At 35.9% G+C, this 27,753-nt stretch overlaps 1 long non-coding RNA gene across 4 annotated transcripts; it reads right to left on the bottom strand.

Annotated features, from left to right (window-relative positions):
- Positions 1-307: 307 nt before the first annotated feature.
- LOC122159707 lies at positions 308-27,753 on the bottom strand. 4 transcript variants are annotated; one of them, XR_006168597.1, is made up of 4 exons: positions 27,373-27,753; positions 25,742-25,859; positions 25,526-25,662; positions 308-342 (listed from the first exon to the last, which is right to left on the bottom strand). It is a non-coding gene; the product is annotated as an uncharacterized LOC122159707 (long non-coding RNA). The 4 variants fall into 4 exon arrangements; XR_006168594.1 differs by lacking the exon at positions 27,373-27,753 and having other exon boundaries at positions 25,742-26,315; XR_006168596.1 differs by lacking the exons at positions 308-342; positions 27,373-27,753 and adding an exon at positions 8,079-8,179 and having other exon boundaries at positions 25,742-26,315.

Genomic DNA, 27,753 nt, shown 5'->3' with positions numbered 1-27,753 from the left:
TATGAAGAAAGACAGAGGCGTCTGTGTTTGTTCAACCTGGAGAAGAAAAGGCTCTAGAGAGACCTCATTGCACCCTTCTAGTGCATAAAGGAATCTTATAAAAAGATTAAAAATGATTTTTTACACAGCCTGAGTGATAATAAAAGGGAGAATGGTTTTAAACTAAAACAGGGGAAATTTAAATTAGGTGCTAGAAGGAAACTACTTACTCAGAGAGTGGTGAGGCCCTGGCACAGGCTGACCAGAGAAGCTGTGGGTGTCCCCATCCCTGGAGTCATTTAAGGCTGGTTGGATGGGGCTCCAGGCAGCCTGATCTAGTGGGTGGGAACTCATTCTTTGATTCTGTGAAAAGAGCAATTTGGCAAGGTATGGAATAGTAACTTCTCATTCTAAAGAAATAAAGTATGTCTTCAAAGGAATTAAAGGTTTATGCTAACTTTATACCATTTGCAGGACTACTACTGTGATAAGGGACATGTCAGCCCCAGAAAATGTAAAATCTTATAATTCCCCTTTTTGAGAAACAATTATTTTTAATCAGAATATTTCTAGGAATTGTTGTGAATCCTATTGCCTCTTTGTCAATCTAAAATACTCATACTATAATGTCAGTATCAATCTAATCTTAAGAGAAGGACAAAATTAACTTAAAAAATCAAACGTGCAGTGTACATACTTTTAAACTCTTTTTAATGTGTTCAAGTTACAATCTGGGACTTTTTTATTCTATAAATATTAATATTTTTCTCATTAACATACTTTGATCATGACAGCCTGAAGTGCAAACATTTTCCAGAATCATTAGCAGAACTTAATTGCCATCTTTTCCACTCCTATGGGTCACTAAGAAAAAATTTTCTGGATGGGTCTCTGAAACAGACTGAAAAAGTCCATCTAGATAAAGAAAATCTCTCCCTGAGGGATTGCCTGAAAGGCAGATGAACTAGCATAGTCTTTTGACTGTTATTGTTGTCTGACAGTAGACGATAAGTACAGGTTGAAAAATAAATTTTAAAGTGACTTTTGCTTTCCAGTTGAGCAGAAAATAGCAGGCTGGTGTGGAATAGAAATAGTAAATGGGAGGCATATGTGGGTTTGGAACTGTAAAGATCCCCTGATAGGATTGGGCAAGCAGTTTCATTCCAAGTCCAAACAACCTGAACTCCAGCTATATAATTATGTTTGGATTTCTTTTTTTTTTCTTTTTTTTTTTTTTTTTTTTTTTTTTTTTTTTTTTTTCTGCTTGTAGTATTTTGTTTGGCTTCTGAACTGTTTGGTAGTTAGAATTTCTTCTGCTGCCTATTTACTCATGACATTCAGTGTTGGCAACACTGTTGCATTTCTGAACTGTAGAACACTCCAAATTCCCAAGGATACTAGAAAACCATCATTGTCTATAATAAAGTTTAGATACTGTGGGTAATAAGAGCAATTTCAGTAATGAGAGGCTGACAGTATTTCAATCTTTTGGATTTTTATTTTGTTTGCTTGATAGCTAATGGGTTGATAAGCAAGTGTTTACTACAAAGTAGCAAACATTCATTCTAAATATGGAGGTACTGCAGAGTCTCTAATAAAAGCAATTCAGTGCTTTGCTAGTTGGCTGCGGCATAAAAACAGGGTTTCTCATTTGCAAGAAATGCTAGGTTTCTTGATTTATTTTGTTGCAAATCCATATCTAACACAAAACTTTTCAAAATTCCTTGTACACTCTAGACCTTGGGGCAGTCCAGTGTTATTGTTAGACAAATCACTGTCTTCACCACCAAAATTATCTCCTATAAAGAAATGTTATTGCATTTACATTGCGCTGCTCTTTCAGAACAGTAATCATTATGAATTCAAAGGAAAATAAGATTATATGGTCAAACATACATGTAAAATTACCCTTTCTGCTTCTAGCAAGTGGGAAAAGCTATCCAACTGCTTCCACAAAAGATGTGGTAGGTTACTGCAATTGACTGAGTTTAGTTGATCTCACCTTCACTAATTTGTTGTAAATTTATTTACTAATTGATTGATCTTTATCGTTTAACAACAGTTCTCTCTCTTACGCCATCTTTCATAACAGACATCTGCTACAGCAGCCCCTTTGCTGACCCAGAATCATTGCTATTCCTTCAGTATTTTTTCTGTACTCTACTCTTATGACACAAAAACTTCAAGCAAAGTCTCTACATGCAATGCTGACACTCTGGTTTTGCCTGAATAGGACAAGAGTTGGGTATGAGTTACTCAGTCTTTTCCTTATTATTTAGTTGAGTGTGAATCTAAAAATGATATAATCAAGTATATCCAGCGGTATAACATAATCTGGCTTCTTCTGTGTGCAGTTTTGGTACTGGTTAATATAGATTTTACTGTAAAACATGACAAAAGAATATATCGTTGAAAAACTTCAATTTCAACCAAGGATTCCCAGAAATTTTTTCTGCCATCACTGAAATTTTATAATTTCTACTGCTAAAGTTAGACATTATAAATCTAATTCCAGAGATTTTAGCACCATTCTAACCATACTAAGTTGGATGTCTCAATAAAATGTATCCTGCCAATTTCCATCAGACAAGACACCTCACAAAATCTCACAAAACAAAGTTGTTCCTGTGGAAAACTAAGAGGGATTCTATGGGGACCCATTTTATTTAGTCCAAAGCTCTTATTGGGAAGACTGAAGGAACTTTTCTAGAACATTACACAATGATCCTTCATTAGAAGACTATAAAGATTCCTGAGTAAAATATAAGGGGAAAAAATTATTTCTGGCTTCCATGACGTTTAACTCCATGTAGTGCTGTAAAAACCCCTCCAAAATTGGCTTGCATGAAGGCCAGACTTTTTATTTTGGTCATTTCTTATAATCACTGATATAATTAAACTTGTCTCAAAGTTTCCACAGACAAATTCCAAATTTGACGGATTATGATTCAGCTGGAAAATTTATTCTAGGGTGAAATTTAAAAACCAAAGGCTTACCCCAAGAGAAAATGTTAATTGTGCTAATTTAAATTGTACCAAAAACAATTCTTGCCACAGCTTTTCACAATCTCACCAAGTGTGCTGTGTAGGTGCTTGCTCACTTCTGGAAATTAGAAGTTGCTTCCCTGCATAGATACAAGTTGCTGCAAATTTTCAGGGCCTTGCAAGACAGCACAAACCATATCTTTTTTTTTTCCCTCTTGATTTTTCTCTAAGCATTTTTATGTTAAAATAGACAAGAAAATCTAAACCATGTCTGTTTTTTTTTTTTTTTTAACTCTGTGAAGCACAAGCCTGTAAGGTTCACCTGTGCTCAGCCATGGGCACTGAGAGGGTATCACCTAAGCCTGAATCTCCAGGGCAGAGAACAGACTGGGGATACAGCCAAAGGTTATGAGTCTCATTATGCTGTTACTAACAGCATAAATTATAAGTTGTAGAAGAATCATAAATTATAAGTTGTAGTTTTGGGGTACTCCAAGGATTTCACTGAAGTCTGTAGAAGAGAGCAGCAAAAAATAAAGGAAGGAAAAGACTTTCTTTTTCTTCTGAACTTCATTTTTATGTCATTTCTGTGCACTTCAATAAATTACATAGAGAGAGTCCAACCTCTACTGCCATACCATTATCATCTGTTTCTGCCGTCATGGGAGAGCATAATAAAATAGGAGGCATTACTTCATAATATGTTGTATATATGCTGTCAGCTAAGTAAAACAAGTACTCTTCAACTTGTGGCTCAACCAATAAACTAAGCATTTTGCCTTCTTAGCTGCTTTGCAGTAATCCAGCCATCATCCTCCTTGTATGTCTGACCTGCTCTTTGTGGATAGGCTGAATGAGCACCTTCACACCCTACAGCACACACCTCAAACAACCCATACCTGGGGGCATGTCCATGACCCCTGGAGACAGTGCAGTCAGGTATTTTAACTCTTACCTCCTGCATTAAATGGAACAAAATTGAAATAACCTTGCATATCTGACCTTTATATATAAGGTTTGTTACATATTTGGTATAACCCATAGCACATTTTGACTTTCAGGAGCTTAAGTCTTCCCATTCACTAATTTATACTAACCTTGAGCATGTCTATATGGGGCTTATAGAAAAACACTTTTTAATTTTCTTTTCTAACCAGCTGCTTACCTCAGTTCACTTTTTGAGTACCATGACTTCAGCAAACAGAGCCATCCTGTCAAATTCTCAGTTTAGAGAACTGAATGTTAGCCAAGTACAATTAACTAGATCCTTAGCTTAAAATGCAGCTCTGCAGAGGACGTCTTACGTACAACACCTTATAAAAGCTTCAGTAATGTCTAAAGCATGCTCCAGCTTGCTGGTGCCCAGATCCACTTCTCACAAAGTTGCCTAATGTCTGGGAACAAGGTTTAAACGCTCCGTGAAAATATTATAGGCAGAGCTCTTGCAATATTTTTATGCATCCATTTTTCCAAGGAAAAAGTGATTGAACTGTATAAGCTGCCCCTCTTCCATTTTATTGTAAGAATTCCCTGGTGCTGTTAGTTCATTCAAAGCCAGAAGTATCACTTTACACAGTTTTTCATTGTACTCAGGGGAAATGTATGGAAATTTTACAGCAATAAGCTACAAATGGGGAGTTGGACTACAGCCAGCCTGCATCCTTCTCATGCCCTTATGGCATTTTTCTTCAGCATTCAGTGTTCTCCACAGTGCATAGAATATTTTTCCTGCAAGGCTATTATTTTTTTTTTTTTTCAAAATGCAAAACGTAGTAAGTATATCCTTCACAATATCTGACTAGCATAGCTGACATTTTTTCATTTCAGGAAATGTTCATTAATGGAGTTTTAAAGTCCTTAACTTCAGACATCTTGCAACTCTTGCATTTCAATTTATGCTTTTAAAACTGGTCAGCAATTATTCTTCGGGTGTCACAGCTCCATTCTCACTGCACCCCTTGTGCAAATTGTTGTATAGGCAAATTGCTGATTCAGACTTCTCATGGCATGATAAAGCATCTGTTAATAATAAGCAGTCAATATGTTTTAGTAGCACGTTAATGCATTGCATCCTTTGTGTATGTACATGAACATAGCCATTGAGGACACAAAGTTCACTCTTTAGAGAGTGATTGTCCTACAGAAAATAAAATTTTCAAACTGAACATATTGTCTATTCCTTAGAAAAAAGAGATTCATAATTTCTTCTTCCCAGTGTGTGAAATTCACTCTAGAGCAGAAACCTGCACAGATTGTCTTTAAAGAAGACTTTATTTTCAGAGCTTTCATAGGTCTTATGTGGGAACTATCTCATTGATTATGTTTTAGACATCTACATTTGATCCAGATGCTATATCTGCCTTTCACAGTAAATGGAAATAAAGTGGTAGTCTAAGATCAAGATTCAGTTTAGGGTAAAAAAAAAAAATAGCAGTAGAGATCCTGTTAACCCAGGCTCTTCTTTAACGTAAAAGTAGAACTAATGTGACTGGTTCTGATGTGCATGTATACAGTGAAGATTTTTTAAATCAACAGAAATAAATCCAACGTTTTTCACCTCACAGTTGTTGACAGGGACACCCTCATAAGTGTGTAAGAGCCCTAGATGCATGAGTGTACTGAGAAATGGGGATGAATAAGACCAGTGGATTGATGCCAGGAGGTACTGTACAGCATGGAAGTAAGAATTACCTGCCTCAAAATAAAAGCCTTTCGCAATATAAGCCAAGCTTTCCATAACTTTCATTAAGATTGGTTGCTCCAAAAGTAATGCTTCATATTTATTCCCATGGAAACTACAATGGATACAAAGAGCACAATAACATTATTTGTTATATTTGTTATTATTATAAATCTGCACCAGTGGAAGAGACCTACTACCACTGTCACCATTGTTGAAACACGCCCACTGCCTCACTGTGCTCAAATCCACTGTTTGGCCTACATTCGGTAAGCATTGATGAATATCAATGGGCTAATTTTTTTCTACATGAAGGAATTCAATTCTACAGCTTTGCTCCAGATGCATTTCCGTGTCAGATGCCATTCTGTGAGACTGTCCCTTTGCTGCCGTATGTCACAAGGCAGCAAACCAGAATATTGCTGGGAATGTTCCATCTCTACTGCCATACCACCAACGTCTGCCTCAAATGTCCTGGGCCAACATAATAAAACAGGAGGCATAACTTTTGGAGTAGCCCTCATATATCAACTGAAACTGCTGTTCAGGATAGACAAAAAAATCTACCAAAATTAGTAGCAAAATATGAGGATTTTAATGTGGGTAGCACTGTATTTTGAATTAGAATCTGTTCCTGAAGACCCAGTTTCCAGGAGGTCACTAATGCTTTAGTGATATAATGGGATAACAGTACAAGATCCTATCACTGATGCTTTATGAAGTAATCAATGAAAAGGATACACTGGTAATTAATTACTAAAACAGAGAGAATCTTGTACATATCCAGGACTAAGATGAAATTACCTTATCATTTATGGAGGGTTTTTCTGCAATGAATTCAAAGAAAAGTCATTTCATCTTTCCATGCTTTCAATTCATTTGTTCGGTAAAAGTATTTTGCTCTATTTCTCCGAACTACTGCAAGGTTAGAGTAATTGTCATTGTGAAGGCTCTTTTGTTCTTATATATCTTCGCAGTACCTAGTACAAAGACAGTTCACCCAGGATCTTTGGGTAAACTTGGAATAGAAATAACAATGTGAAAAATATACTTTATCAGGACGGGTTTCTCACTGTTAACTTCATGCATGTATGATCAAGAAGTTAGAAATGTTTTGTTTTACATTCACTTATTTCCAGAACATTACTACTACTACATACATCCTGCTGTTGCAGTGTCTGTAGATGATTTCTCAATATAGAGTCTAATAGTAAGCATACTTAACAGTAAGAATTCATGCTCCTGTTTCTGTGTTTCTTTATAACCTTTTACTAGCAACATGTGCAATTATACTGGGAGCTATATTTCCTGCATTTTTACTGCCTTTAAGTTATCATCACCACCAGAGGGGACACAAATATTTTTCTATAACTAAATGATATACAGCTATGGAAAAGAGGAATGTATTTTCAATTATGTATTTAAAATAATACATTGTATTGTATATTCTATGTTTATTTTAAATATGAAAGAAACTACAACTGGCATAAGATTTTCACCTGGTTACCTGCCAATACTGCTCTGCCATACATAAAGAGTTTTACCACATCACTTTGTATGCATTCATTCTTCAAGATGGTTCTTCAGGAAGATGCGAACTTTTGACCTCCCACCTTCAACAGAAGATCTATTCATTAGTAAGATTTAAAAAAAGAAGAAGTAGTTTACACACTTGTACACATGACACACATCATGTTCGTTGCAAAAAGTAGACTTCATTTCTCAGGAAGGCAACTCTAGTCATCAGAAATCTTTCAAATAATTACTGTGGTCCTTTGTCAAATTTTTACTTTAAAAAAGATTTGGTCATGTAGGTGCAAAATAAAACACTAAATATTGATAAGATGTGATATGTTGCGCTTATGTATGTTATCAATTCAGCTCTTCATCACACACACACACGCGCGAAAAAAAAAAAAAAAGTTAACTGACAGCTATTTTTGCCAGGGATTATGATGATTTCTTATTTGTTGTAAAGTTTTGGTTTTTGATTCACTGAAAAAAAACCTTTTCTGCCTCACTGTGCTTACATCTACTGTCTGGTCTCAATTAACAAGATGAATATCAGTGGGTGCCACTTTTTTCTGCATGGAGGAATTCAGCTCCACAGCTTTGCTTCATACACACTTTTATGCCAGATGTCATTGTGTCAGACTCTCTCATTGCTGCTATCTCTTACACAGAAGCAAAATACAACAGAATTTTGGAGGGAAGATTCCATCTTTATTACCATACCACCAATATCCAACTCTGATATCATGGGTTGACATAAAAACAGGAGACATTACTTTTGGAGCAGCCCTTGCATATACAGAGTTTCTTGTTTCTCCTTCACATGCAATCTGAGACACATGTTTCTTGGATGTCCATGAGAGACTTGTCTCCCTTCCCTCTCTGGCTTTCTGAAAGTCTTATATATAAATTTATCCTAACTACCATCGCATTCAGTTCCAATATAGGCAGCTAGCTGCCTTGGTATTTAATGTATTTTATGTTTTAGGTCAGTCAAGGTGTGCCTTGGGGTGAGAAGTCCCACTGAAAAAAAAAAAAAAAGAATTTCAAATTCAGATTCTAAAGTATTTCTGGCTTGAATTACACATCATTCTTTAGAGTCAGATTATAAATTTTATGCATCAACAACTTCCTGTGAGTTTCACATCAGTGAATGGTGTAAATCACTGATTCTTTTTGTAGCTGTTGTTTTGTAAAATACTGCACAGAAGCTTACAAAAGTAAAAAAAAAAAAAAAAAAAAAAAAAAAAAAAAAAAAAACAGTCAACTATTACAATCAAATGTAAACTGTGGATGATTGGCCTTGTTCTTGTAATCTATCTAATTTTTTGGACATTATATGTCATATTTGAGGACTCATTAGCCAGCAGCTGAGTCTGATGAATAGGTAGGCTTTTCAAGGTAAGCACAGATGGCTTTTAAGCATGGTTTCTGATATCACAGATACCAAAGGTCAATTAGCAGTATGGCTGCAGAAACAAGATAGTGGTGATATGAAGAGAAGTTATTACTTTCTTAGGACATAAGGGAGCCTTTCCTGCTAAAGCTCGGTGATCTGTATAGACAGGATGGCCTACCTCTGAACAAAGGCAAAGTAGTGCCTTGAAGCCTCAGGACATCATTTCCCTTGTTCTCAAACTCAGCACTAAGCACTTGAGGCAAGGTTGAAATGTTAATGCAGGGGGTAAAGAGGGTCTTCCTCATTCTCCTGTTTGTCTTTCAAGGGATCTTCTCCCAGATTTCCATTTGAATTCTGGGGAGGAGGTACATCAATACAGACTTTCAAAAATAAATGAGGCCACAGGCACCCACTGACTGCTCTCTATTTAAAACTCTCTTGTAATACTTTGGTACAGCCAGTCTATAGGTTCTCGTACTGTGCAAAATCCCTACTGAGTAACAGGCAGTGCTACTTAGAGAGGTGCCAAATCAGCACTGCAGGGATCCGGCTAGTCTTTGCAGACCAGCAGGTGACTACAAACGAGAAGTAATGATTGACCGGATTCATATAGATCTAGATTTTGATGATATAGATATAGAGATGAGGTGCAGAAGGGATAGAGAGATGTTACAGAGATAGAAATATAGGTATGCATTGGTGGCACTGACAGTAATGACAGTAGAGCCATCAGAGCGAATATTTAATTTAAATAAATACGTCTACCAGAAAAGGCAGTCTAGTGGCTCAGACAATGGTTTACAGGAACCTTGAAACTAACATTTTGAAATAGTGAGTTATTAAAAAGTAAAATTAAAAGTTATTAAAAGTAAAAGGGACAGCCTGAGTTCTCTCTAAGTAATGCAGGGCTTAGGAGTTCTAAATTCTAATCTCTTCTCCAAATTAGAAGAACTAGAAAACGCATTTAAGCTATCCCCTGGCCATTTTATTAGCAGTTATGGCTTAGGTTCATAGATATGCATGTCTGAAAGGGCACATTGTTGGCTGAAGGACTTTTCAATGAATTAGCAGATTCTGGACTCCAAACAAATCAAACTAATCCAGAAAATCTTGTTTTTGTTGTTTCAGTGCAGAGCCCTGTTGTTAGGCATCTCTAACAGCATCATTCTGGTGCATGTTTCTTTGCATTTTATGGAGTAAAATTAGTGTGGGGGATTCTTTTACAATGTCTGAAATATTCCTCAGCTCAGAGCAAAAATCGTTGAAGTTTACTAAGACAAGATTATTTCATGTCAGATTAATAGTAATTGCATTTTGTTAGGTCATCAAGAAACATATGAACCAAAAGGCCAAGGTTTTGTAGAGTACTTTCTTCGTTTGTGTGTATTTTACAGATCCTGTTTGAATCCAGTGACTCCCCAACTCCCCTATAAATGAATCTGATGATGTGAAATGATAAAATATTGGTGTTAATTTTTGAAGCCTAGAGCTAGTTTGGGATTGGCAAAACTGAGTACGAGCTTTCTTACTTTGCAGGGAAAGTACATACAGGCCTGTTTACACAGTGAGAAAAATTACCACTGCAGTTTTAATTGCAGTCAGTACAGAGTACTATGTATTAACCAGGTAAAGCTCAGAAATCATGAAAACATCCTAAAAATCCAACAGTGAAATGGACCTGTGAACAACAGAATTTAATCTTCCCACATGAGATTCTGAAATTTTTAGAAGGAAGGTTCTAGAAGGGAAGTATGTTAGCCATCAACAGTTTAATCACTGAAAGAAGTACAGGAGACTTTTCTGCGGGTAACAAAAAAAACTAATGGTATTATTACAAGCTAAGCTTTTCTTAAAACTCAGTAGCTGGGATAAGTTCTATTAGTATGATCAGAAGGAAGCTGGCTAATATCACAATCTACATCACAGATGCCTGGATCATTCCAGTGTAACAGTGATATATATTATTTAGTCTGCAACTGCAAGTGATTATAGTTTCACTCCTTTTTTTCTAGCATTCAACACATCAGGCCATCCCAGAGTTCAGTGTCAAGTGTAAACCTGTCATCCTTACTCAGTGGAAAGACACCAGAACAAATGACTTATGCCATTTATACGGTGATCTCCTAAAAGTCCCCATATCTAATCATTGACAGGAACAATGACTAGATTAGCGATCTTTAGATAAACAAAGTTCAACATGAGAGAAAATAAAAGTCTTCTATGTGTTTGGACCGGACAAATTCCTTGATCTGCATTAGCATCAGCTAGCAAACTCAGTTAATGTGTGCCTTATAGGTATCAAATCCTACTGCTATCACAAAGAAACTCAAGTCTTTAGTTGGAAGATGTTTAAAAAAAAATCTTCTTTAAAAAAGGAAAACATAATGAAAAGGCTAAAGCCCAGGAGAGCCTAACTCATTTACATTTTCCAGCTCTAACAAAAACATCTCCACATTTGAGGCCAGGTTCCCTGGTGACAAGTCCTGCCTATAGGTGCCGGGGGTGCTGGGAGAGGAATCCCATTCTTCTGCCAAGGGTGACGTGGATCAGTGCTCTGCAGGAATTGTTTTACTGCTTCTCAAAGCTGCAGAAATGCACATACTTACTATTCCCATGGATGCGGTTGGATAAATGGCTGGGTGACTAACCAGAAATATCATCCTGAACACTACAGAGGAGAATGTGGAGCTTGTCTCATCTCTAGGACAAATCTTTTTGAGCTTTGCAGAGACACTCTTACAGATGCTGCACAGGTTTTCTTGTTTGCTTGCTGCCCATCCTCTTGGTTTTCTCTCTGTCACAACACTGTGGACATACCAAGTCCACAGTTCTGCTGTCAGTAAGGTTACGTCTCCTAAGATAAAACTTACCATAGCTTTCCTATTTCCTAGTGCCAATACTAGGTGAAAGACAAGCAGTTTGTCAGGCATTTAAACACTTCAGCTCCTCACATGGGAGGAATTTTTTCTGAATACATACATCAGTCTGTCACTTTATAAACATTTTGTGACATTTCAACTGTAGAGTCTTTTGAAAAACACACTTTAAAAATACATAGGAGACAACTACTTCTGATTTTATATATAGAAGTTAAAATTATCAAAATCCTATCATTTCTATCTAGTAAAACCCCATAGTAGCCTGGAACACAGCAAAGCAGAGTGTGTCTCCTGGCTGGCTTCTCAGGTGTTTCTGACAAGTTTATCTGTTCACAAATTCATGTGTTACCGTCAGTCATCAGTCTTATTGCTTTAGAAGGTCTTGCCTCTTTTCAAGCAATGACAAATATGTTCATCTGATAAATTTCCTGCTGGTTAATTTAATTTTTAATATATATTTATATTTTCACTTGAACAAAGTCTGGCAGCTAATTTCTAAACTCTGAAGTTCAATATCTCCCGATATTCATGCATTTCTGCTCCTTGTATACTTATACTGGCTGTGTGTTAGTGTACCCAAGAGTAGGCAATTGTTTTCCAATCAATCAGAAAATATATTTAAAGTGATTCAGACAGAACACAGTATAGATTTTAGCTGAAAATTTATCAAAAGCCATTGCATTTCTCTGACAAAAATTTGAGGATGTGATTGCATTTTTGTGAAGTGAAATGCAATAGGGATTTTATTTTCTTTCCTAAAGACAAAATGAAACAATTAATTACCTTAATTTTCACATTTCGTTTTCTCGTATGCTCTACACTTGGTTTACTAATTCTTACTTCTCCAGCATATCATTTTCATTGCTACTTTTCTGAGTCATCTCTTTCCCCATTAGGCAGTAAGCCTAATGATAGAGATTTTGCTAAGTATGGAGCCAGAAACCCTCACCCCAGTACAGATTTGCTAACACTACTTAGAAAGAATAGAAAAGATATTTTCAACTATTAGTACTGCATCTCTTTTAGTATTTCACTCTGCAAATCATATAATTCTGTGCTTTGATTCAAACTAGTCACTCTAACACTGATAATTAAAGTAGCTTGCATTTTGTTGATGTTGTTGTTAAATTAGATCTTGGTTTTAAAGGATTTATTTTACTTCTTTTTAAATTCTGTGATATTTTCCAACCAAGATTTCTAAAGAGATTCTTACCAGGAGGTTGTATAATTCCCCTATGATTCAGTACACATTCCTCCCTCTTTCCAGCCTACCTTTTAAGCTCTTTTTACAAGTTCTCTAGACACTCCAAAGGGTTCATCATTTATCTATGAGTCTTTTTGAAGCATTCTCAATATTGTTGATTCTCATCTACTCCATGCTTTTAATTTTGCACATAAAACAAAGCTTGTTGGCTTTTAATATCTCTGTTGAAAGTCATCTCTCCTTTTCTGTTTACAAAATTCAGTAACACAGTGGATCAATTCACAAAACCTGCATGCGCTATCATGAGAAGATATTGACATCAGTCAGTGTTAAACCATGATGAGTTTATCCATTAAATCACCACATTCCTGCTGGCGCTCTGGGAAATCTGGCCGTTAATCTTTTTAATGAAATGGATATACTCAGACACACTCTATGACATGGTGTTTTGGAGAGAAAATGGGATTAAACAAACCTATTTCAAATAAAAGTCTGTTAAACCATACATTCCTACTTTTAACCTTCTCTTCTGTATTCTTGAAGACAAGCTTCAAGAAGTGCAATTCAAGACAGACCAAGTAGCATGTGGTAGCTTGTTCTGTCCAGAACAGCTTGTTGAAGCTTCATTTAGTCTTTTTAGTCACAGTTTGCTTAGAAAAGATGAACCTTCATTCTGAAATGAGAACACCGAGTGGAAGACTTAGCAGGAACATGGACTAGAAGAATGGTTGTATTCAAAGGATTTGACTTCATTTTGTGATTTTATTAAAAAATGTATAATTTTACACCAAAACATGATAGGAAATACTTTGTATTATTTCTTATGAATTAACTCTCTTCATTCTCTCCATTGTTTTACTTCCAGTTCTTAAGGAAAGCAAATGTACATTTCTTTAAAAGCAAATCCGTGATCTATATGTAATGTCTCCTAAGTTCAGATGCTGAAATTCGAATGTTGTTTTGTTTGGTTATTGTTTAAATCCTAGAAAATTATTTGAAACATGTATAAGTATTGTTCTATCCAGAAGTAAATGTACATGATTCCTTATGCAGATCTTACTCAGGAAGAGGGAATCATACTACTGACTAACTGAAGAATAAACAAGTGAAAACATGCATTTCTAGCTACCTATCTAGAAGCACATTTACATTGTCTCTTCAGGTTTGAGGAATAAATACAGAATTTATAATTCAAACCTGTCTCTGAGTTTTGATTCTGATTCTCCACAGAATGGTTTTGTTCCTTATGCTACCTAACTTTTCCTGGCATGTATTTCCCCAGGACTAAGATTCTCAACAGTCATCTTGGTTTTCAGTGATCAGAGAAAAGAAGCAGCTCTTAATTGTTCTTCTACTGAATATTTTGAGGATTTTTAAAGGTATTTGCAGGAACAAATCAAATTCAGACCGGCTTATAATGTAAGTGCAGAGGGGAAAAAAAAGTGAGATAGGATACATTATGTGATTTTCAGTACTCTGTGGATTCCAAATTAAGAATAAAAGAGACCTACAGCTGGAAAGAGCTGACTCTGTGGGAGGTCTGAGTGAAATAGCCCATAGCAGAAGGCAGAAGCCTTTCAGGAAATGTGCCCTTCCATCTGCATTAACTCTTGCTTCTCTTGAATTATTGCTATTAAGCTCTCCAGATCTGGTTGCTGATAAAAATGTGCTTCTAAAAGATTGTCTTGTCCAGGAGCATTTCAGGAGTGGCAGCACAAGCTGTTGACTGCCTTTCTGCATACAATGGAGCTTCTGTGAGAAATGTATGCTGTAACACTGATGGCATTTTAAAGTGCTATTTAGCATCAGAGTAAAAGTTTACATAGCATACATAATATATAGCTTCATTGCTAAATGTCTGCTGCCAGTGCTTCCTGGTGTCAACAATGGTTGCCATTGTTTAGTCAATGTAATATCTTTAGAAATATGGCTGTGAAATTCTTTCCTCAAATGCAAATTGAACTGCCCAAGTACATACACTGAACTTTAGCTGACATATGAAATTCCCATTAGGATTAGAGGAAGCTTAAGAGTTTTGTTAACATGGCATTCAGTAGTATTCAGAGCTGGTGGGTTAGGTGCACATTTAAGCATTCTCAGCTTGGACTGAATCTGTTCCTACTAAGTTCAAGCTCTCATTCACCTTAACAGCCATAATAGAAAATACCAAGAAGTACAAAATGGATCTATGAATCTGGTGAAGAAACTCCTTGAGAGCTGCTCTCTAAAACTAGCCAAATTACTTGTTCATAGTTATCACTTTGATTCTGAATACTTGAGGTTATGTTTTTCATGCCTCTTTCTTTCAAATACCATTTTTAGACAATCCTTTCAGAAAGAAAGCTCAATTTTAGATTTTTCAAAAATTCTCTAAGAACATTGTGATAGCAATGTCTCAAACTCCATTTAAAAGGATTTTTCTGCTGTGTTCATTTAAAGCTTTCCCACATCTATTTCTTGCTTCAGGATTTTGCTATTCGGCAAAGAAAATTCCCTCGGCAAGCAAAAGTTTATTTTTTTCATTCCCTATAGCTCCTTCCTGATTTGGCCAAGAAATACAGTGAATAAACGTGATTTGGAATCCTAACGTTGATTGGAGAGATAGTGGAAGATAGAGGAGAAGGGAAGAAAAAGTAGAAGAGAGTGTCCCATTTACAAGGACATGTTTTGCCTTTTTTGCTTTGCAGTGCAAATTATGGCAATAAATTATGCATGAACTAAGACAGGAAAAGAACAGCAGTATAGTTCTCAAAAACAAGTTCAGGTTTAATTTTGGTTTTATACCTCTTGTTTTCTCCTTGTACAGATCTGTTGGGCACAGTCCAAACTGATGACTTTGCTAGAACATCCTGTAAAGTAGGGTAGAGAAGGTTTATGTGCTGAACCTTTAGACTGCTCCATCCTACCTTTTACCTACCTCTTTTTTATATAACAACTTTTTAACTCTATATTCTGAAATACTACATGTATGTAGATTAAAAGTATTATTCAGTAGCTTGTTTTCCATACTATCTTTTCCTGTATAATAGATACTGAATTTCATCATTCTCAGTCAAAACTAATTCTATTATCAAAATAAGATTGTTACATTGCCCAGTCAAAGATTCCTCCCTCATTCCTCCCTCGCAGTTGCCTACAACAGTCTTTTTGTTCCCAAATTTTAAATTCTTTGCTCTGTGGCATCTTTTTTTACTCTGCTTCTCAATCATACAGTCTAGTCTTATTTTCAAAAAGTAAATGACATATTTTCTTCAAGCAAAGTTGTGCTGAAGAAGGACACACAAAGTCTGTGCTCAAAAGATTTACCCTTGAAGCTGAAGTCTTCTCTTCACTGGTGCTATCTTCACTGCCACAAGCATTGGTTTGCTACCTGAAACAATTCTCACTTGGTTCGAGATGGCAGTGTAACACTCAACAGCACTGGTGTTGACAAGATATGCTGCTAATAGCTGGTTTTGAACAATGTATGTGATACAAGAAGTATAAAGAAAAAGCATGTAAAAGATTGTTTTAATTTTAGCTTTTCGCTGTTCTTATTTAAGCATTTTGGTAATACATCTGCTTAAAGATGTTGAGCTTGGTCTGTACAAAAGCACCATCTGTAGCTATCGTGTATGGAGTGACTCCAGTCATTGCACAATAAAAAAAGTATCTTAAAAGAATATCTCTGCTTTGGCAAGGTACGTGAAACCAGTCAGCCTTGATGCCATTATTGCACTCACACAGCCATGCTTCTGGCAGCATTCTGCAGTGCTGGAATAATAATGGTCTAGTCTCACATTACTGAAAGCACAATTTATCGCATCATATTTCCACAGACCTGGGCAATAACATGTTTTAAATAGCATACTACATCATCTACAATTATTTCTAGTCAGATCTATACTTATCATTTTAAGTGAATCTCAGTACATGATACTCTCCAAAAGCATGTTTTTCTCATTTAGAACTTTGGTTGAGGAGAACAGTTTTCAGTGCTTACCCTTTCTATTTTCCCTTATTTCTTTGAAATGGAATATTTCTGTATATCCAAATTTGGATGTGTTTGCTACTGATGGAAGTAGCAATAACAACACTAAGCAATAACATATGTTTTCTTTCAAGTTCAATCATATCTAAGTCATAAAATTCATAATTCATAGTCAATTTTGGACTCATTTTCACATAGTTGGAACTTAAAATATTTGTGAGTTCATATTAACTGAGGCGCTATTGGAAGCTGTTTATGGTTAACATCAAAATCATAGTTTATTTTTAGTGTGCTTAGAGAGTGAACATCATAATTCTTTGCTTAGCCCACTCTGAGCATTGTGACTGCATGTCTGAATTACTACAGCTTTTGCTGGTATTAGTACTATAATCCCTCATTTTTGAACAGAAAGTTTATAACAAAGTGAAAAGATGTATTCCAGAATGATAGTCAGCAAATGAAATCTTGCCTCACCAGGAACATATTTTTTTGTATGGATACTGTCAAGTTTCTTGGCTAGAGAACTGTTAGACCTTGAATAGTTTCCTAGGCCTGTAACTAGAATTAATTTCTAAAAGTAAGGGCTCTGAAGGAGAGAGTGCTTTTGAATATTTCAGTATAGAAAGAGCTTCCTTCTAGAGATATTCCTTAATTAACATAAGGATTTATATGAAAGGAAAATATATATCCCTAACTTTTAAAGGGCAGTACAGCATTCTGAATTGTCAAGGAAATAGACGATCAGTTAAAAAAGGAGAAATCTTTTTTCTTTATTATACATTCCAGCTAGGCAGCCTACATCTTTGGTGATAATCTAAGAACTATTTCTCAAAAACCAAAGCAAAAAATAAAAATAAAAATAAAAATAATATTTTTTAAAAAAAGTCTTGGAGAGAACAGTTGTGATTTTGAAAATGAAACAGTTGCTTAGTTTTAGAAAACTACAGCTCTTCTAAACCACCTGAAAGAGTGTGAGACTTCCAGGAATTCTGCACATCAGTAAAAAGTGGAAAAGATGAACCAATAGAGCCATCATCCTGTAGGACAACCATTCTCTGAGCCTTCATGAATTCTGTCACATTTCACAGGAAGGCCATTTTTTTAAATTTTATCTCAGTCAGTGATCTATGATTTAAATCTACAAACACCTGATAGCTGTCTAGAGGTTTGTATATGATGGTAGAATTCACAGCTGACAAATATGCATCACCCAAACCTACTATCCAGTCTCCTAGATGTTGAGAAGTATTTCATGGACACCTTTTCAACTTCACCTGTGTTCCTTGTTTGAAAGTTAAGTAGTTTGGGCAGGAGTTGTTCTTCTGAACCCAGAGACATACTACCACATTACACAGCCTTCACCTGTAGAGAAGCACATTTTGTAGAAACAAAGCCAATAGCTACAAAGCCAACACTCACTGTAGCAGTACATCCATTTTTTGCTTGTTTGAAATTTTTTTCACAAATACTGCTTTCTTAAGAACATAATTTCTCTTGACATGTCCTTCTTAACGTTTAGGGGATGCTGGCATTTTTTCAACATTGACCTCAAAATTTCTATTTTATTTTCATGTACGGGAGTGGGGGAGAGAGATGTCTGGTGGTTCAGAAGTAGTCTGACTAGATAGAAATGGACTTTTGTCTGCCTTGACAGTTTTGTTAAGATCTCACAAAACTGGCAGTTAACTGGATTTCTATGTGCTCTACTTCAGGAACAAAATGAGTCGTCCATAAAATATTGCCTATTTTGCTGATGGGGAGCATTATTCTTTAAAAGACTCACATATTAAACCTCCTACCTTTGAAAGTAACTCTGTTTCTGTGGTTTGTGTGGTTGTCACTTCAATGTACATCTAGATGTTATCTTGCTTTACTGACGGAAGTAACATTGCACAAGAGGGGAGGATGAGGGATGGATAGAAGAAATTCGTGATTACCCAATGCAGTTTGTGAATGTCTATATAGCCATCTCCAAGTTACCTTGGCCATTAGTTATTCGGCTTACACGTATGGAGTTGAATAATTCAGCCTATTCAGCATATGAATTTGTAGTAATAGCACAGAAGAGTTGCATTTAGAAAAATCAACTGTTCCTTTAAATATATATGTAACTAAGTTGGTTCATTCTTTATCATTTTAATTGCCCCTTGTCTGCTTTACTCTGTCACCAACAGAAAAAAACATCCTGTTACCAAGGATTCCTCATATACCTGAAGGGTCCAAAGCCTGGAGCTTTTAGGAATTTTTTCATTTAGGCAACTAGAAAAAGGTTAGAAAGATGTTTTGTTACTAGAGAAATACTAAAAAGGGAAAGACAAGCTTGGAACAGGTTGCCCAGAGAGGTGGTGGATGCCCTGTTCCTGGAGACATTCAAGGTCAAGCTGGACCAGTCTCTGAACACCCTGATGTAGCTGTAGATGTACCTGTTCATTGCAGGGGAGTTGGACTAGCTGGCCTTTAAAGGTCCCATTAAGCTCTAAGGATTCTGTGATTCTTTATGTTTTCTCAGTGCAGGCTGCAAATGTATTTGGAGAGCAGAAGAGGTTTCCAACTATAAAATGCAGACAGGCACAGTCAGCAATAGGGCAGTTCTGAACACTTTACAAAGTGTTCTCCAACAGTGCTTTTCACTACTCTGAGCCACTCCGCAGAAAATAAGGTAGTTTCTCCACCTCGTCTGTGCTCTCCTCATTTCCTTTGGGAAGTCAGGTTTCCAAAGGAAACCGTGCTGTTGGAAGCTGATTCTTCCAGAGGTATAACACTAGCCCCTCTAAGTCAGGAAGGCAGCTTAGCAGGCCCACTGGGAAGTAGCAGATGGATAGGAAAATGACATGCTTTCCAAAACTATTTAAATATAAGCTCTCTTTTGTTACAGCTGCGTAAGAACCATATAAAATCAGGTAACGTAGAAGAGAAAAGGGGTCATGAAGGAGAAGTTTGTACAAAAAGTAATGCTAAAAAAGAAAAACTGCATTGCAAATGGTAATGTAAATAAGATAAATAAGATAAAACTATGAAGCAATACTGCGGGTAATCACATCTGAAAGAATCTGAAGGAATATCTAGAGGGTTCTTTTTGGTGCTGTACTTCACTTCTGGCTCTGAATTTTTCTGAATTTGTCTCTCTTACCACTTCTACAGGACAGAATTTCAATAGAATTTTCCTTCAATCAATTGAGGACTATTACTTGATGAGATCATTGTTTTCAGGTAAATACCTTTCCATTATATAAATCATCATCTTGCAGGTAATCTGAAGTAGATATGCTGCTTGTACATAATTATGAGCTGGTTTCCCCAATTACCTGTTCTTATATCTAACGTGCTGAGGAATTCGGTCACTTTGAGTAATCTCCACACTGCTAATTACTAACTTATCTGAATACAAATATATTTCTAACTGCCAGTGGGTCTTGAGATAGATTCAAGACAGGACTATCATCATCTTAAATAGACTGTCAAGGCAATAGGATAAGTTATGATTTGCATGCTTGTAGACTGATACAAAGATGAGATAGGGTAAGTATTAAGATATACGTTTAAGTAATAATATGACCACAGACAAATTTCCCCAGGAAGGAAATATGCTTTCAGTACTGTCAACGCAGACAGTGTCTGAGTTTATCCTCTCAGTGGGAAAGGTGGGCGAAAAACACTTACTACTTCATATATGCATAATTTAAAAATGGGAGACATTCTGCAGAAATATAAGGAGCCATGAATTTAGACAGCATTTTCAGCTAAAATGAAGGTTATGGTTTGTCTGTAGCATAAGCCTGAAGTTCCAGATACCCTCACAAAACGTTGAATTCTGTGTGCAAAAGAACATGGTAATTCAAGTCAGGCAGAAGGAGACAAAGTACAAATTCAGAGCTTTCTATAAATATTTACCTAAACATTAAAAAATAAAACTTAATATGTTCTAAAATATAGGCACATACGCAGCAGGATTGAAAACTGCAGCGATTCCTAGTCCTTTGCTTATTCTATTATATTTATCATATGCTTAGTGTTTTATGGGACTGGCAGCACAAACTCTCTGATTAGAAGTCTGTTCGCTGTAGTTCAGCACAACTCACTGAGTTCTTTATGTTCTGTTGAACCACTTTTGCTGCTTTTTGCAGCAACAGTTCGAACAACTTTTCCTGGATAATATTTCATGCAACAAAACTATTGAACAGAAGATGTGATTTAGGTGCTAAAGTATTTTATGGCACATATTCTTATGTGATATGGCTTAGATAAGTTCAGAACTCCATTTTAGTTAAATATTAAATATCTTAGAATAACTGTTGATAAGTTATTCTGACAAAAATCTATTTTCCTTCCAAAAATGAGTGTGCACGCAGGACAATCAAGGCAAACTATGGAGAAGATGATAGTAAATAACAGATTAATTCAGAGACCCTCAGTCAAAGAAATAGTTCCACATACTTTTTTATTTTGTTTTGAGGGTAGGTATGATCCTACAAAGAAACTTGCCACTATCTTTTGATATTTGTGTGAAGGAGAACAGTTGACAGTAGATAACAATTTGAATGCAGACCTAAATCAGGAGACAATAAAACATTACAGTATAAGGAAGGCATAGGCCAGCATTAGAGATGTCTAAAACCTACACTAAGTTTGTGGTCACAGCACAAAGGACAAAATAGCAGTGTAGAATTAGTAACATTTAAGAAAATAGTATAAGTGTCTTGACCTGCAGCTGACACTAGTTTAAATTATGCTGAAGAACCAACTCTGACTCCTCAGTGCTACCAAAATACTTTCTCCTGCAAACAATGGAATTATCTCCTCCCACATATACCCAGATTCACTGGAAGTTCAATGTAACTCAGCACATACAAGTATTTGGGCAACATTCATTTCATATTTGTAAGTTGAAGTAATAACAAGGAAAGGAGTTGTCTTGGGGACAGATATGAAAAGTTCTGTGCTACCAAGAAAAGGAAAGAGGAAACTTGGAGATGATAAAGATAACAGTGCAAGATGTACTGAATGTCTTAAAGGGAAAGTATACCCTGCAAAATCCTCTGCTCGGCCAATATCTATTGCCAGTTCTTACTCTGAAGCCTTACTCACCAGACAGCATTACTCACTTATAAAGTGATTTAAGTGCAGGCCTCCTTGGCTTGTGGGTTTCTACATTATCTTTAGTCCTGTGTGATTCTTAGTTTAAATGCTTTCTGAGACCACAGATGTCATTGGGACATTTGTTCCCAAACAACCCTCCTGTCATTCAAATCACTTTGTAGCCTGAACCTTCCAGACAAGACATGTCTCTGGCCTTATCAACACAAGAGTGTGAATCTGGAGAGAGGCTTCTCCAAGGCAGGTTAGTGCTTGTAATTCCTTTGCTCTTCTACTTCTCTTGTCATCAAGGCATCATGTCTTTCTAAAACAGATGCTACAATCACACTGGAAACATCATCATCTTGGTGAAAGCAGGGAAAAGCTTATGTGAGATGATGTACAAAGGGATAGACTAAATCTTACTTTCTGACTTCAGAGCAAGTGAACATACAACAATGGTAAGAAGCCCAAACTTAACTTCTATATGAATTTCATAGAATATTCACAGAATATGTGTCCATATAGTTACTAATATTCTAGTAACTGTAATTTTAATAATAATGCTTCATTAACAGTGTGGTCATTGAAAAAAAAGGAAAAAGTAAATGCTCTTCCAGAACACTGTGTTAAGCATATGGATGATTCATTGAAAGAAAAAAAGGACAAAAATAATTGATCTCTTTAAAATTTTCTAGAATGAATCACTGACCCATGGATCTAGACACATCTAGCAGGTGTCAGAATGTATGGTGTTCATGTCATCACAAGAGGCAAGCTGAGCACAATAACATTTTTTTTTTCTCTCCTCTGTATTCTATGACTGGATACTTGGTATTACTAAGCCTCAGATGTAGGAACTGTCAGATTACATTTCTCCCAGTCATCAGAAACACCACTACATCATATATCTGTTTGAATTCAGCAATGTTCAGTTCATTCTCTATCTCATTTTCCTCAGAACTTTACCCTTTCACAAAATTACTAATGTGCTGCTCCACACTGACATTTTGAGAAGATTTGCACTGGAGGAGGCACTCAAAACAAAACTCCTAACTCCAAGATACTATTTATCAGCCACTGTGTTTTTCTGCTAAAAACAAAAAAGATAACCAGTACAGTTATCTATAAGTCAACCTAGAAATCACAAAAACTTTTCTTTCTCTCTCACCCACATTTGAAAATTTTGAAACTGACTATACAGTTGATAACAGGAGAGAAAGAGGGAAGAGCATCCCTCCAGCTGTTGGCAGCTATATTGGTGCAGAGAAGGGCTTGCATCCAACTGCTGCAGGCTGAGGGCAATGAAGCAATCACACAGCAGGTCTTGCACCCAACTGTCCCTAATTTATTCATTAACAGTGTTCACAGTTTGTCCTCTGTCAAGGGGTTTCCCGCCATTAAGTATGCAGATTTGGAAAGCATGAAAAATGCTTGGTTTTAAAAGCAATAGCTGGATATTTCATCATATATTCCAGCCCATTCTCTCATTCTCACTCATAGCATCTCGTCATATGTTGTCTTTTGTTTTTACCTATATTTATGCTTTTTGCCATGGATGTTTTGTTGGGTTATTTTTTCTGTCACTTGCATATTTTTTTATTTCAAATCCCAATTTTCTATTGTGAAAGGTTTGTAGATGAAAAAAGAGAGAGACTAAGTTGCAGTGTATTGACTTCTCTAGATTTACATTTCCCTCAACATTCATAGTAGTCTAATTAATTTGTGGACCTTGCAAGATTTCTACTTCAAAAAAAAAAAAAAAAAATTGTATGTAGGCCAATTATGGTAGTTAAGAATCACAGTTCGAGTTAGAAATACTAACAATTCAAGAAAGAAAATAATCACCATTTTTGGTCTCTTTCTTTTCTATAAGACGTCAGAGCCAACACTTCCACTGAGTTCAAGAGGGAGACTTCTCTGCCTTTATGGTCAAGTAAACACAGTTAAAATACATAAGCCAGACATATACAGACAAAATACATGGCCTGTTTCTGAGGCCAAATTTGGTAAGCAATCACAATGAATTCACTGTTTCTAAATGAGGGCAGAAGTTGTCCCTACAAAACATTTTCCTTTATTTATGATTTTAGTAAGCTGTGCTGAGTTTATCATGACCTGCTTTTTTTGTTTTGTTTTGTTTTGTTTTGTGTACACAGACTACCTCATACGGTGGATTATTATTCCTTGTCTCAGAGAACATGACAGTTTTGTAGCATACAAAAAACCAATGTTATAAATCCTTATGTCTGGTATCTTTCTTCAGGATGATGCTACTGTTTATGCAAAGATTGCAATTTTGAGAAGAAAGAAAGGACATATTCCTAAACAGTAGCAGAGTCCTGAAATTTATACTATGGATTTCAGTTTTTCAGTTTAGTTAGAAAAATCTTCAGGCTTTCAAAACTTCCTCTACAGAGATCCAGAGATAACCTAAACCTGAAATTTTTTCCAAGCAAAATGAAAGAACACACTGTTGCTAATACGCCATTAGCTGAAGTTTTCCTAGGGATAGGAATGAAGCTCTGCTCCTTTCAAGAGACAGTCTGACAGCAGCCACACTAGAGCCAACTGTACAGTCACTCTCCAGTGCAGCCAACAAACAAGCTGGGGGAAGGCAGCTAAGGGATCAGACCCAGACACCATAGACATAGCTGTTGGAAACATTATATGCTGAAACAAAACTGAAATAAATTATCAGCAGAAGTGTGGGACTGACTACACCCAGAATGACTAATATTTTTATGCTGAAGGAAATTTTCCAGACTGCACTATCAGAGACCACTGCTTATGACTGATAATATCAGGCACAGAAAGTGCAGGAAAGTAGACAAGGAATTGCTCATAGGAGGCTAAGTCAGAATACCTTTTTCCTCCTTGCTTTTGTGATTCTTGCTGAAAAGATGCTGATATTTTCAAGGTCAAAGTTCTCTGAACTAGGTTATTCCACTCTCCTGGTGAATTTTCCAAGGCCACAGACTCTCCGTTCTTTGTAGGGGACATTTTTTGAGGTACAGATGAGAGTTAGATGCCCAATTCCCATTATTTCTCAAGGCAATTACATGATTAACTGCCCTCTGTGCCTTTTATAACCTTCCTTTTAGGAGTCAGATGTCCATGATTACATAGATTATCTGCAAGTTTCACAACAGCAGTACTTTGAGGTGCTTTAAAATGCTATTGGAATGTTTGACAACATATGTAAAATGTAGAGTAATGATCATATAGTCTATGGATTGTTTGTTTTAAGAAGCTGAGATTTTAATGCAAAAATAGGATACATTTTTAAGGAAACATACCCTCAGCCTAAAACACATATAATTATGGTTTATTCTGTTGCTCCACTGGGTTAAAACATTCATTATACGAGCCACAGATAAGATATAATCTGGGAGGCTGATGACTTTTGCAACATCACAGAAAATTAAAGGGGAGATTTTGTTGTAAGCTAGTTGAGTTTGTAGTAAAAACTATGTCCACTATGTGGTAAAAAGATTGCTGTCACTTTCAGCTCTGGCTTTTCTATTCCATTTTTCATAGTCTAGCTGGCTGTAAATCCTCAAAATTGCATAATGCCAATTAAGAAAATAAAGAGCAAATGGAGATACCAGTACTCATAAAGGAATGCTGCTGGCTGAGGCCCCAGATATTTTTTGTGTCTCCAGTGATTTGCCTGTAACTGTTCCAGGAAGTTTGGGAAAAGCTTTGCATTGACATCATGCTATAAATGCTGGAAAAAGCTTTACCCTGGGAAACATTTGAGTCCTAGTTCAATGTCCTGGGTAACCTATCCTATGACTTCTATGAACGTTCTCAAGGTTAATGAATTCAGCAGAAAACTTACCCATCTCTCTCTGTGCTTTCAAAGCTGGTTTACTGAGCAAAAAGTTAACAAAATGGTTAGATCTGCATTATTTTCTCCTGATTTTTCTTTTCCCAAAATCTCTTTTTTCCCTTTTCAAGCACAGCTGCTCCTGTGAACTACATAATAGGAAAGTATGTTATACTATTATACTTCATTTAACAAAAAATGCTTTAGCAATAATTTATTCTCACTAACCAAAGAAACAGATGAAGGATGGCTCACTTCTTATTACATGGTCTTCAGGATTGTTTGCATCTTTTTGTAAATTAAAAGCAATAGACGTAATGGCAGTAGGCATAGATCAAACTAATTCCTGGAAAAAAAAAATATCAGAAGGGCCATTGAGATTCAGTTCATAAAGATAGCCACTGTGGGAAGTTAAATCACTTACAAGTGAGCTTCTGAGGAGGAGGGAAAGCATCCAATGACTGTTAGGATCAGTACTTAATCCCTTAGTAGAAAATTCAATAGAATTACTATTTAGAGGGGTTTTCGTTTTCCAGGAATTATTGTTACTTTCATTGGTTGTCAGTGAATGGTTTGGTTTTCTGACCTAAACTGTGTGACTCAGAATACTTGTGATTAAATCTCTGTGGAAGTATCAAGGACCAAGATGTGCTTTTTTCATGGTGTCTGTCTCTCACACTGATTGAGAGAAAAGCCAGCTGACTAGTTTGGTCTAGAAGCCCTATTTTTAGATGAACTAATTTAGGCAAGAAAAAAGCTAACTAAATAAATTCCAATTACTGTATTGCTGTTAATTGCCAAGTTAAATCTTTTAGTAAGAAAGATCTGCAAAATAATTTTGTGAGAAGTAACAATCTTTTTCTTGCAATAGTGATTGGGAAAAAAACAGGAAATACAACAACCTTGCAAGTTCATAAGAAATGAATTTCTTTTGCAATTATTGCTAAATGTGCCATTTTTTTCTGAGTTCTTATTCTTTGTGTGCATTTTTTCATAAATATGTTGTACAGGAAAAAATTGTTTTAATAACCTCTCTCATTTGGCAAACTAAAACCCCAATGTCTCATTTCACTTTTCTGATATTTCACAGTCAAGGATTAGCAACATTTTAGAAACAATGCTAAGACTGTGTGTACTTGTTGTTTTTAATAAAACTGTCAAGTGCTAAAACCCTGTGAGTGCATAGGTATAATAGGTATATTTATAGATTATTTCTCTCCAAATGAATAGGAAGAATTATTTTTAAAGCCAAATTCCCAAATGTAAAGCTAGCAAAACAAAACAGTATTTCATTATTTAAAAAAAAACAAAAACAAAAAAAAAAAAAAAAAAAAAAAAAAAAAAAAAAAAAAAAACAACAACAAAAACCTAGTACAGGTTTTGGGCAAACATTGAAAGACATAAATGTTTCAGTATTCTGAAAATAACCTGATTTTAAATAATACAAACATAATAAAAAAGGAACTATTAGAAATTAATTTGCTTCCTTTTGCATTCTGTGTGTTTTTTACGTTATTCAATACAGATTAGTCAATTAGAATCCAGCACTAACATTTCAGAGTATAACAGCTATCATTGGACTTCAAAAATAATGTTATTTATCTCCTTATGATACAGGTAATAAATCTCAAGTTTAGGCAGATTATGCCCAAGTTCAAATACTTACGTTTAGTCACATTTTTAGGTTTTAGTCATTTATTGGAGTCAGAAACCCAAGTCATCTAAACTGTCTACCTTCACATAACTATTACCTTCCACATTTTCTAAATCTGAAAGATCTATCTGTACTATCCTTTGTAGACAGTCAACAAACCCATCCATTTTGCTCACCTTCAGTATTTGCAGTCACATTTTCCTACCTGATATCAGTTCCAGAAATGTTAGGAATGATGCCTAAATCATGTTTCACTGTGATTCTTCTGAAAAGCATAAATACATAGAGACAGTGTTCATTTTGACATTGGTGGCAATGAGAACCAGAAGTGCTCAACTCAAGATTCTCCTAGACTTTAACAGTAGTTCAGCTTTAAAAGTAGAAATAATCTGATTTGATATAGATGTCAACACTGGTTTCTCTTGATAGACAGTGGAAATTACTCCATAGTTCTAATTGTGATTAATATCATCCTAAAGTACACACTTAAAATGGGCCACAGAAACCATACCCTAATCAAGTCTGCAGAGACTTCAGATGGAGGCTAAGATAATGAGCCCAATTGAAGAAATCTGAAGTTACAGGG

Source organism: Centrocercus urophasianus, unplaced genomic scaffold (genome assembly GCF_019232065.1).
Source record: "Centrocercus urophasianus isolate 14NV4802_14NV808 unplaced genomic scaffold, USGS_Curo_1.0 seq_16, whole genome shotgun sequence".
Taxonomy (NCBI): domain Eukaryota; kingdom Metazoa; phylum Chordata; class Aves; order Galliformes; family Phasianidae; genus Centrocercus; species Centrocercus urophasianus.
The sequence above is the reverse complement of the archived record's forward strand: the minus strand, read 5'-3'. Positions and strand labels throughout refer to the sequence as shown.